Genomic DNA, 12,383 nt, shown 5'->3' with positions numbered 1-12,383 from the left:
TAGAGCCCTTATCACTGACAGTAATCCATTATGTCAAATTAGAAACAACCTCTCTATGCCAATAAACATCTACTGGAGATAGATTAAAATTTTGTTATTTTAAGTGGTAATCTGAATTCAGCACTATATTTAAGTCTACTTTTTGAAAGCTTTAAACAAAGACATGTATTATCTCAAACAGAAAATGTCCAAAGATAGAGAAGTTTCCTGAGTACCCTAATGCTAAAATTCAAGGTCATTTTCCAGTGAGTGATAAACTCAGCACAAGGTTTTTTTTTTAAGAATAGAATATAGCTGACACATTTCCAGGTATTACAGACATGATCCCCCTTTCCCCATCAACAGAACAATCAAAAATCTCTTTCAGGTCTGTTTCCAAAAGAAACTACTAATTCCTGGGCAAGAGAAAATAAATTTGAAATATAGAATAATTTTTACATACCTTAGAATGTAAAAGTTTTTTTAAAAACAAAACTAATACTTAGGAAAAATTGGGAGAGACCACAGGATTCAGGTACATTTTTTCAATGTACTTTTATTCCAAAATTCATAAACTTTTTGAGGGTATAATTGACAAATTAAACTGTATATATTTAAGATATGCAACTTGATGTTTTGATATATAACAATGTGAAATGATTACCACAAAGTAATTAACATAACCAGCAATTCACATATATACATTATGTATGTGTGCCTCTTTCTGTGTGTGTGTGTGTGTGTGTGAGTGTGTGTGTGTGTGTATGTATGGGTGGGTGATGAGAATACTTAAGATCCACTTATTTTCTATGTTAACTTTCTGTCACTGGGACAAACATCTGAGAAAATAAATTTAAAGAGAGGAAAGATTTATTTTGCCTCATGTTTTCAGAGGTTTCTTTCCAGGCTTACTTGGTCCCATAGATTTGGGCTTATGGCAAAGTAGTACACTATATCAGAGGCCACATGGTGAAGGTGAATTAGTCACTGCATGGTGGCCAGGAATAAAAAAGAAAGATGAAAAGGTCAGGTCTCACTTTTATTTTCAAGGGCATGCCCCAAATGTCTTAACTTTGTTTCACTACCATTGAAAGTTGCAACAGGCTGGTGGGAGTGCCACAGGTTGGCAAGTAAGATTTAAGCACATAGCCTTTGGGAGATATTTAAGATCCAAATCACAGCATTTTCTTAGCAAATTTCAAGCATACATCAGTGTGACGGTTAACTGATTGTGTTAACTTGAGAAGTTTATTTAAGAAAAACTTAACTAAGTTCAGTTAGCACTTTGACACCCTAAGGTATGGAAAACTCACTCTAGGGTGGCTAGTCACCTAGATCGTATAAAGGGGAAATGAGGAAGCATGGATCTGCTCCTATTTCTTTTGAGGAGCTCCAGTTTTCCCCTTCAACTTGAAGGTCATCTCTTGGCTTCCAGCACAGACTCTATGGTTTCTGGTGCAGATCCTTTAGCCTTCCAGCATAGATGCTTCACCTTTGAGTGCAGACCCATAGGCCTTCTCATACAGACTTGCATGGAACACTGCAGTGAGCTCCAGATCTTCAAGTAAATCATTCAGTCTCCAGTATGCAACAGACCTTCTGGAATCTTCCTCATGTGACTCTGTGGATGACCATTGTAAGCCAACCTTGTAAATTCACATATATTTTATATCTTGTGGTATGTCTGTTTCTTTAGTAAATACTGACTGACATAATCAGTATTAACTATAGTCACTGTGCTATACATTAAGTCTCTAAAATTTATTCATTATCTATGTTATGATTTATGATTTATATATAGATGTTATGACTTATATCTTGATGTGCTCCCCAAAGCCTCATATGCTCTTAGGTGGGGCTTTTGAGAGGTTATTGGACCATGGGGTTGTAATGTCATCTGTGAATAATTCAACCAATTAGTTTATAGCTTAGTGATGTTGGGAGGTAGAACCTGGTTGGAAAACTTGAGTCACTGGGAGTGTGTCCTGAAAGAGGTTATCTTTTCCAGTTCCTCAGTTCACCCTCTCTGTTTCCTATCTGCCATGTGATAAGCAACCCTCTTCTGCCATGCTATCCTACCTTTAAGCTCTGGTGATGGTATTTTGTCCTAGAAACAAGAAAAGTAAGATAGTAGCCTCTGACCACTACGTCTCTGTTTCCCACATCCTCCAACCCTTGGCAATCACACTTCTTTTCTCTTCTTTTCACTGTTTTGTTCAATATTTAAAGATATCATGTATGAGTGAGCTTATGCAGCATGCGTCTTTCTGTGCCTGGCTTATCATAATATCTTCCAGGTTCATACATATTTTTGCAAATATCGGGATTTCATTCTTTATCGTGGTTGAATACATGCTATTCCATTGCGTATGTGTGCCTGTGTGTAACTGTGTGTGTTCATCACATTTTCTTTTTTGCACATTGAAAGACACTTAAGTTACTTCTGTATTTTGTCTCTTGTTGATTTTGCAATACATGTAAGAGTACGGACATCTTTTTGACATAGTAACTTCATTTTCTTTGGATATATAACTAGTAGTGGGATTGCTGGACCATAATGGAGACTTATTCTTAATTTGGAGGGGAACCTCCATACTACTTCCCATAATAACTATACCAATACATATTTCTGCCAAATATATATTTCAGTGTTATATATTTTTTCATATACCTGTTGGTCACTTGTATTTCATCTCTAGAAAAATATCTATTTAGGTCCTTTTTATAATTATTAGCTTATTTTATGTTGTCATGTTTTAATTGTGCATAATAAAGGGGCTCTGTGATAACTGAATTATTTGTTTGCAATTCAGTTGTAGGTGTCCCTTATACACTTTGGACATTAGCTCTCTTTATCAGATATATTGTGTAATAATTTTCTTTCATTCTATTTTTTGCCACTTCATTTTGTTGATTATTTTGCTATGCAAAACTTTTTATTGGATGCATTCTTATTTGTTTTTTCCATTATAAACAAAAAATTATTGCCTAAATCAGTGTCATGGAACTTTTTCCATTTTCTTCTAGGAAATTTACCAGTTTCAGATGTTACATTTAAGTCTGTAAGTCAATTTGAATTCATTTGTGTGTACACCATAGGAAAAATATCCAATTTTATTATTTTTTTTCATGTAGATATCCACTTTTTCTAGCACCATTTATTCAAAATATTTATTTTCCATTGTAAATTCTTGACATATTTGTTGAAGAATATCTAACTGTGTAAGTACAGGTTTTTTTCTGAATTTTTTATTAGATTTTTGTTTCTGTTTTAATACCAGTACCATACTATTTTTGTCATTAAAACTTTGTAAAATACTTTGACATCAGAAATTATGTTGCCTCCAGCCTTAATTTTCTTTCTTATGATTTCTTTGGCTATTGAGGTCAAAGTATTTAATCATATGTATTTGAATATATCAGTCTTTAGTGCTTAGGTTTTATTTGACAATGGCTAGACCATTTGGTGCCCTTTGCCTTCTGTTCTAATGTTTCATTTTCTTGTTTCCTTAAATACTTATATATCTAGTATTTGAAACTTGTTTATACAGTACTTTGAAATTTATCTTCTTTATATGTACACCAAATTCTCAACTGTTTCTTACTTTTTCTTCATCTTTGTATGCTTAATTTTTTATTTGATACCCAAATTATGTCTAAATACTATTGCAACCAAATTACACATAGAACACAGATACATATAATATTTAAAAATTATTAATATACTGTTTAAAGGTAATTTTATTCAAAAATATTACTTTTAATATAACATTTCCTGAAATATCAGGTGATGGAATTAAATTACATTTTTAGATTTGATCTTCTACTTCTTTTGGTATTGTACGCATAATTTTTCAATATTATTTTTTTTCAAAAACACAAAATCTCTGGTACAAATTACATTTTAAATTATAAAAATGCAAAAATACTGTAACATCACTTTTTCTATATATATTACTACAGAATATATTTCTCATAGACATTTTATTAAAAACACCTTAATGTACTTATGATGTAACTAATATTCCTGAATAAATTCCTTAATAACCTACAAAATTTCAATGTATATATGTATGTGAATAAGTATATTTTTTGATATACTGAAATTAATAACTTCCAAAATTACTGGCAAATTCATAAGCAGTTATTTTTGCTAGGCATATTTATGAACCAACTAAAGATATTTGATAGTGTAAAATTTTGCAGAAGCAGTCATATATTGAACAGATTCATCAACAATGACATGAAATTTCTCTATTATTAAAACTTAAATGTGTCAAATTAATGAGATTTTCATATTTATGTAGGTTTTTGATCTGGAATTAGGTCACCAAAATTCTCTAAGATTCTGTTTTCTTATGTGGAAAATGGAAAGATAATAGTCTAAGTTTAGAACAGTAGGTTTGATTGAATTGACTAGAATGAATTCAATAACTTATCTTAGAACTATGTTTGTGACATATGTATATAAATAAATATCATCAAGATTTTAAAAACAAAGTTAGGATATGCAATAAACTTGAAAATTACCTTGCCTTCAAGAAATACTTTTTGATGGATTATGTTAAAAATAAGTGAATCTGCACCTTGTAAAGAAGTTAAAACATTCAAAAAATTCATAAAATATAAATTTGAAATTTTAAGTAACAAATTTTATTTGTGTGTGCCTCTTTGTTTATATGAGAGATAGTAACTGTTAAATTACATTTTAAAGAGATATTTCTAGCTTTGCATGTACTATGACAAGTGACAGATTCTCTTTTCCTTTTATCTGATTTTCCCTCATTTAAAAATGTTTCCTTGTATTATTTTACTTTTGAATGATAAATATCATTGCTTTTGAAGTGAATTTCTTGCAAGTAGCAAGTTGATGAGCATAGGTTTCTTATTCCCCTTCTAATGTCTTTTTTTAATTAGTATATGTTGTTTTTTTATTTAAGATTATTGATGAGTTAAAGTTTAAATCTCTAATTTTATAATAAGTTTTCTTTTGGTTGCTGTTTCTCTGCTCTTGTGTTTCTGTGGGCAGATTACATGATCATTGTTAAAAAATGTATTCTTAATTCATTTATAGTAGTTTTCAGTATTTTACATTGCATAGTTTTATTAGTGGTTCATCTTGGTATTTTAATATTTGCTCATGTCTTTTTGTATTGATAGTGATGCTTTACAAATTCCTTTTAAATATCTTAGCCTCCCTACACATTTTAAGATACAAATGTGTTGAGTATTTTCTGTGTGTGTTGTCCAATATATTAGTTACTATTAAAATTTTCATTTTAAAAACTACAATTTAAAATGTTACAAGAAGGATGATACATTTATCCTTATTGTTACTCATTAACTTGTTCTTCCTTCTTTTCTGGAATTTCAATCTATATTTTTATTATTATTTACTTTCTTGTGAAACTTCTAATGCATTTTTTAAGAGTTAACTTGCTGGTCACAAATTTTCTTAGTTTTTTCTTTTTAATTTGAAATAATTTTATATCACATTTATTCCAGAAGACTAGTTTTACTTGATATAGAACTTAACATTTACAGATTTTTCCTTTTCTGGATTTAAAAATGTATCAGTCTCTTCTGGCTTCTAGAGGCTTAGATTAAAAACAAAACACGATATGATTTTTATGAGTACATAATATATCATTTATGGTAGATTTTAACAGTTTTTCTTTGTCTTTAGTTTTCATAAGTTTAAATAAGATGTGTATTGATATGTTTTATTTTTCTTGTTTGGAGTTTACTCAGACTATTACATGTTTAGGTTTATGTCTCTTACAAAAATTTCAGATGCTCAGTATTATATATTAAAATATTCATTAACTCAACTCATCTCCTAAAATTTAACAATCTGAAAGGTAGATATTTTATTATTATTCCATAGATCCCTCAAACTTTACCATTTTTCCTCACTTTTTTCTCTGTTGTTCATATCTTTCTATCAGCATTTTTTATTGGTACATGTTTGCAGTACATGTAGTTTACAATCATAGTGGGGAATGAGTACATTTACGTAATACAGCTTGATGTTTTAATCCCATTTGCCTTCCATCCCACCTCCCTTTCTCCTCCCTGTATTCCTTTTCCTTGTTTTTATTCTTGTTTGAAATTATTAATCTTATATTATGTTTATGACACATGTTTATTTTTATTTAGTGTATTAGGTTCCTATGCATGGCAAAACTTTATTCTACACATTTTCTCTTCCACTCCCTCACCACTTTCAACAAATTCTTTTGGACATGTTTCTATTTGTAAGAGATCTATCCCCTTGTCTCTTTTTATCCATCCTTTATTGTGCTTTTTGTAATTTTCTTACTCAAATGAGACACACAAATACTATTGATTTTTTGCATGTTGATTTTGTATCCTGCTACATTACAGAGTTGGTTAATAATTCTAAGTTTTTTAGTGGAAATCATTGAATCTCCTATGTAAAGTAGCGTGTCATCAGCAAATAATGATGCTTTGAGTTCTTGCTTTCCAATATGCATGTCTTTTATTTCTTTCTCTTGCCTGGTTGCTCTGGCTAATATTTCAAGCAGTAAGTTGAATAAAAGTGGTGATATTGGTCATCTTTGTCTTGTTCCTGATTGTAGAAGTAACTCTTAGTTTTTCCTCATTTAATACGATGGTGTCTAGTTTCATCATGTCTTCTGTAATATTTTTGTAGAGTTTCACTACCAGGTATTTGATTTCCTCTTCATTTGTTCCCTTTTGATTTGTCTTAGGACAGTTGGGAGAACTTAGGAGTATTCAGTCACTTTATTTCCCATGTTTCTGTGTGTATTTATATCCATTTTTCATTGTTTATGACCTCCAAGAAATCCATATATTGGAAAAGTCAATTGCCTACCGCTACGATGTTACCTTGGCTATAGAAGTAAATTCAGAAGCAACAGTGGCATCAAATATCAACTGAATGTTGAAAAATGCTAGGAACCAGTCATGAACATCTCTTATCCAGAACCAAGAGGATCATGATTTTAGTGAAAACACTTAGACCACACATATATTGTTCTAGGGCATTTCAGACCACTAATTTCTGCTGGGTTTAGGGAGCAGTGTCAGAGCTGAAACTTACCACTAGACTAATTGCCTTCTCTTTCAAGACTGCTCCTTCTGATGATTTCACCCTCCAAGTCTGACCTCCCACAAGAGAATACTGGCCTTGTGATCTTACTAGTCTCATCCTGGCCCTCCTAGGAGATCCTAGGTTATCACTATTTAGCTCTCCCCCTCTTCAAGCCTATCTTGAAAGGCTGTCTCTCACCTGATCTCTGTGGTAGGGTAATATTTTAGTCCTGAAGCCAAATTCCCCTGAGTGTTGGTCTTTTCTTTGATCAGGTCAGTCCATTGTCTTTTACCTCTGCTGCCCTTTGCTATGTAGACCCCAAGAGCAGAGGTACTGTTAATTGTTGTTGGAACATATGGTCCTGGGTTCTTTGCTGGCTCAGCACACAAGGCCTATGGGCTATTTCTAAGATTTAGCTATTAACACATTGTTCTTCTATAAACATGGCAATGCATATATCACTGAGGTATGATGCTTTTACCTCTTTGTGAAAGATACCTAGAAGAGGAATAGCTGGATCAAGTGGAACCTCTAGTTTGAGTTTTTTGAGGACTCTCCATACTTACTGGCATAGTGGTTATACCATTTACACTCCCACCATCAGTGGAGAAAGGTTCCTTTATCCCCACAGCTTTGCTAGCATTTGTTATTGGTTGATTTCTTGATGCTAGCCATTTTTTCCTGAAGTAAGAATTAAAAGGAATCTCAGTGTTGTTTTAATTTGCAACTCTGGAATGACCAGTGATGTTGAAAGTGTTTTCATGTATTTATTTGCTGTTTCTACTTCTTCATCTGAAAAATACCTATTCATTTCAGCTGGATTGGGTCTTTAAATTTGAGGGATCTGATTTTTTGACATTTTAGATATTAATCCTTTGTCTGAGGGACAACTGGCTACAATTTTTCCCCATCTGTGGGTTGTCTCTTCACTCTGTTGGAGGTTTGTTTTCTGTTTTTATTTCATTGTTTTGTTTTGCTGTGCAAAAGAATTTTAATATGATGTGATCTTATTTGTTAATTCTTTGTAATATTTCCTGTGTGGTCTGGGTTTTGTTTATAAAACCTTTGCCTACACCTATGTCATCAAGATTTTTATCTATTCTCTCTTCCAGCACATTAAGTAGTATTTTAGTTTTATGTAATTCCATTTGCTTATTTTTGATATTATTTTCTGCACTACTGAAATTCTTTCCAGGAACCTGCCTGTTCCTTTGGTTTCTTATCTTTCTCCCATGTTACCTTCCAGTAATTCAAAGTTTTCTTCCTTTACATATAGATATTTGATCCATTTTGGTTATATTTAATACAAGATGGGAAAAACAGATCTAATTTTAATCTTCTGCATGGGGGTAACTGTTTTCCTAGCAGCAGTTTTTAAAGGTATTTTCTTTTTTCAGACTTAAGTCCAGCAAATATCATATTGCTGGAGATTCATGGAGTTGTTTCTGTCTTTTGTTCTACTCCATTTGTTTGCATGAGTATTTTTCATCCAGTACCATGGTGCTTTTGTTTCTATAACTTTGCAGTAAAATTTAAAATCTGTAATTTTGATGACTAACAATTTGTTACCTTCACTTTGGATTGTTTTGGCTTTTCTGGATCTTTTCTAGGTCTATACAGTTTGAAGATTTTTAAATCTAGTTTTGTAAGCTATGCTGATGATAATTTGATTAATAATGCATTAAATATGTGTATCCCTTTTGGTAATATGACCACCTTAACTATATAAATACTGCCTATTGAGGAACAGGAGGTGTCCTTCCATTTATAAGTTCTCTTCAAATTCTTATTTCCCTATGATGAATGTGGTCATTATTTATATCTAAAATGCACCAATATAATTAATTTTAAAAAGAAGTAAATAAAAAATGAAATTCTTTCATTAGAGTTTTTAGTTTTTATTACAGAGGTCTTTCTTCTCTTTAGTTAGGTATTTAATATTTTTGAATCTACTATAAACGTAATTCTTTTCCTGATTTTTAATGATTTCATTAATGTTGTAAGAAACACTTTTTTGTATTGATTTTTTTTCTTTAATCGCGTTAATATGTAGATGATAAATATTCACAAAATTTATACAGCTTATGCCATACCAAAACTGGCACATTACATACATATAACACTTTAGCAGTTAGCCTGAAATGTCAAGAAAATCCTTATAGAAGGATAAGGTTCTGTTACACATAATCTGTGCTGAAGTCATAAGCATCATCCTCTTTAGTCTTTTCATCCAAGATAATAAAAGATCTTGTAGATGGTTCACCTGCTATAGATTCCTCTGGCAGTGCCTCATCTGTCTCTTCTATAGGGGACGTGTCTGAGATCCTTTCCTCATCTTCACTGTCCTCTCTTTCCTCCTGTTTTCCCTGATGCCTCAGTTTTGGCAATTCAGGTATGTCTTTTTCCTCCATTATTCCGTTTGTCAGGCCAGAAGACCAGAAAAGTATGCTATTGGCTGAAGAAGGCCCTGGATGGCTTGTATGTTGTGTGCATTGTTCTTTTCCAGTTCTTCCAGATTAAAGCCCCTTTCACATCTGTCACAATATTCTCACTAAAATGTGGGGGAGGAGTCCAGAGTGTAGGGGGTTGGCAATAGTAACCTAATGAAGCACCTGTCCACTCAGATCACAGCAATTTGGCAGCATGTTCAACATTTGGACTTTCACCTTTTTGGTGCAGACCTCTTCTCTGAGCAAGATTAGTAAAAAATTCCAGAGAATTCTTATAGTCTGGGACATTATATTTTAGAACTACCTGTCTAGCATCAGCCTGGGACAGGATGACACTGGCAGCCTCCAATGGCTTTAGTACCTCAATACTTGCTTCACTCCTCAGAGCAAGTGCAGTGGAGGAGTTAAGTGGTGACACAATAAAACATGGACTATCTATGATTGTGATCTGTTTGTCCAAGTGAACAACCTTCATGCTCCTTGTAAGCCCCATGGATATACCAACATTACATACTCATTCTTGTTTTAAACTATGATGCTGCTTTTCCCCACATTTGGGAAACCAATCACTCCAACCTGGATAGGCTTTCCCAAAGTCTCTTGAAAACCTCCAAGAAGTTTCAAAAGGCCCTCTTTTCCAAAGCAGACTTTACATTTCAATGAAACAGTTTTCTTACTTACCTTGGTTATCTTCCCTTTATCCTTCGGATTTGTAAAGGCTTTGAAAACCACTGTTGGCAATTCTTTCCTCAAATAATTGAGCCAATTCTCCAAATTCTCCTTTGGTACCAGATCTGATTTATTTAATATGAGTACCAGCTTTTTATGTCCATTCTGGACAATCACCTCTTCTACCTGAGGACACCTGCAACCAAGAGGATCTCTGGCATCCAGTACCTCTAGCAAAATATCTGAGGCCTCGATCACCTTTTTAAGTTCCTGACAATGTACTGTCTTCGGATTCTGTTTGCTTAGCTTGGCTCTCTTAGGTTTACTTTGTCCAAATTCCTCCACAGATTGGACATTAGATGGTTCATCAGCAGGATCAGTTTCAAGTTTTCTTTTCTTGTCTTGTTCCTTCTGCCGATCAAGTCTCTGCTGCTGTTTTAATTCTTCAAGCTGCTGTTATCTTAGCTCAGCTTCCCAAAGAAGAGCCTCCTTAAAGGGGGAACTGTTTGCAATTCCCAGATCTTTCCTAGGCTTTGTTGTGTCCCCGGTTTTTGTCCTCCTTCCTCAATTTTAGATGGTGTTCTCGAACCCTTTTTTTTAATAGCATTTATGGCAGGTCATGCGTTTACTCACTTTCTTTAACTTTGGCCGCTTCATGCTGGCTGTGGAAACGGTAGATGCAGCATGAGCAGCAGGGACAAGTTGACTCTGCTGGCACCACGTGCAAACTCCTCATTTGTTTCTTACACCTGCCGTTGTTGTTATTTCAAAATAGAGGACTATGGACTTTTCTAGGTATAGTGAAGATAGAGATATAGGGTCTTTAAACCATTGGTAGCCCTGTTGGAGCTTTTGGATTGACTTAACATTTTATTCAAACCAGTATAGAAGTTACTTCAACCTTTATTTCTAACACAAAGTTTGACCTGCCAAGTTAAATTAGGCATAAACCAGAGGGTAAGGTACAGATAAAAGGACATTATCACTGCCCAGCTCACCAATGCTCCAGTAATGGATACATGGTAGACTGGTCAAGCAAATGGAGATTGCAGACTATCTTCTTCATATTGTAGCTATATTTACTTTAGTTTCAGTATTTATTCATTTGTAAGAAACACACAAAGTTGCCACTGCACAGTTGGATATGAAAATTATGTTTGCGACACTATGGCCTAATGCAAGATACCAAAATCTGAGCAGATTTGAGCAAGAGTGCTAGAGAACTAGAGAAGCCAAGAGCAGTAAAACACACTTGTACTTGTCTCTGTCAAATATAGTTGAGAGAATAAGGGATAAGGACTGGCCCCTTGCTGCCATATTTCAGTTGAGATGACCTATCAGAACGAGTGTAAACATAGTAAAACGGGGATGATAATTTATATATTCTTTGAAAAAATGTAAGTGTTCACATTTAGACATTATATTCAGATTGGAAAGAAAATTTTGCTTCTTGATTTTTCTGTTTTTCATTATGACTGTGCTCAGTATCCTCTACAATACAATATTCAGGCTTCATTATAATGTTCCATCACTAATTTTTCTGTATTTCTACATGTCTTATAGAGACTATGAAATGCATTCTATACCACACAGCCACTGAAGGAGATTCTGAAGCACTAAATTCTGGTCACCCCTCTCCAAAATTATGCCATACATCAACTTGACTCGGATGTATCTGCATTTCCATTTTGATGTGGAAGGAACACTTAAAGGCAGCTAATTTCTAGAGTCCCAAATACAATTACATTATGGTAAAATGAATATTTTTCCTTTTCCCCATTTCCCAGCAAATAATTCCTAAAATCACTGAGCTCCCCATAACCATGCTTGTCTTCTTGTATGCTAGTGAGTTGCCTGGTAGCTTATAGCCCCCAGATAACTTCAAGATGTGGCTGGTCACAGGAGATACTAAGCAATGATTAGAGGATTGGGACTGTTCAAACCTATTCACCAACAACTAAGAAGGGTTTGGGCTGCAGTTTCAATTGACAACCAATGATCAATGTTTAACCAAACAGACTTTCATAATGAACCCTCTATAGAAACCCAGAAGTACCTGTTGGGGAACTTTGAGACTGCTAAACTTGTGGAGGGTTCTTTTTGGGGAAGATGGCTTAATCAGTGGGTAGAAAAGCTCTACATCTCTTCCCTCATACCTTGCACTATCTTTTCCTGCCATGTTCATCAATATTTTTGTAATATCCTTT

General features: G+C 33.6%; 1 pseudogene; it reads right to left on the bottom strand.

The window, feature by feature from the left end:
• Positions 1 to 9,197: 9,197 nt before the first annotated feature.
• Positions 9,198 to 10,833, bottom strand: LOC101718465 (guanine nucleotide-binding protein-like 3 pseudogene; annotated as a pseudogene).
• Between the last annotated feature and the right edge of the window lie 1,550 nt (positions 10,834 to 12,383).

The sequence above is a fragment of the Heterocephalus glaber genome, unplaced genomic scaffold (genome assembly GCF_053883595.1).
Source record: "Heterocephalus glaber isolate CG9 unplaced genomic scaffold, H.glaber_assembly_v1.0 deba00001613, whole genome shotgun sequence".
Classification (NCBI taxonomy): Eukaryota; Metazoa; Chordata; class Mammalia; order Rodentia; family Bathyergidae; genus Heterocephalus; species Heterocephalus glaber.
The sequence above is the reverse complement of the archived record's forward strand: the minus strand, read 5'-3'. Positions and strand labels throughout refer to the sequence as shown.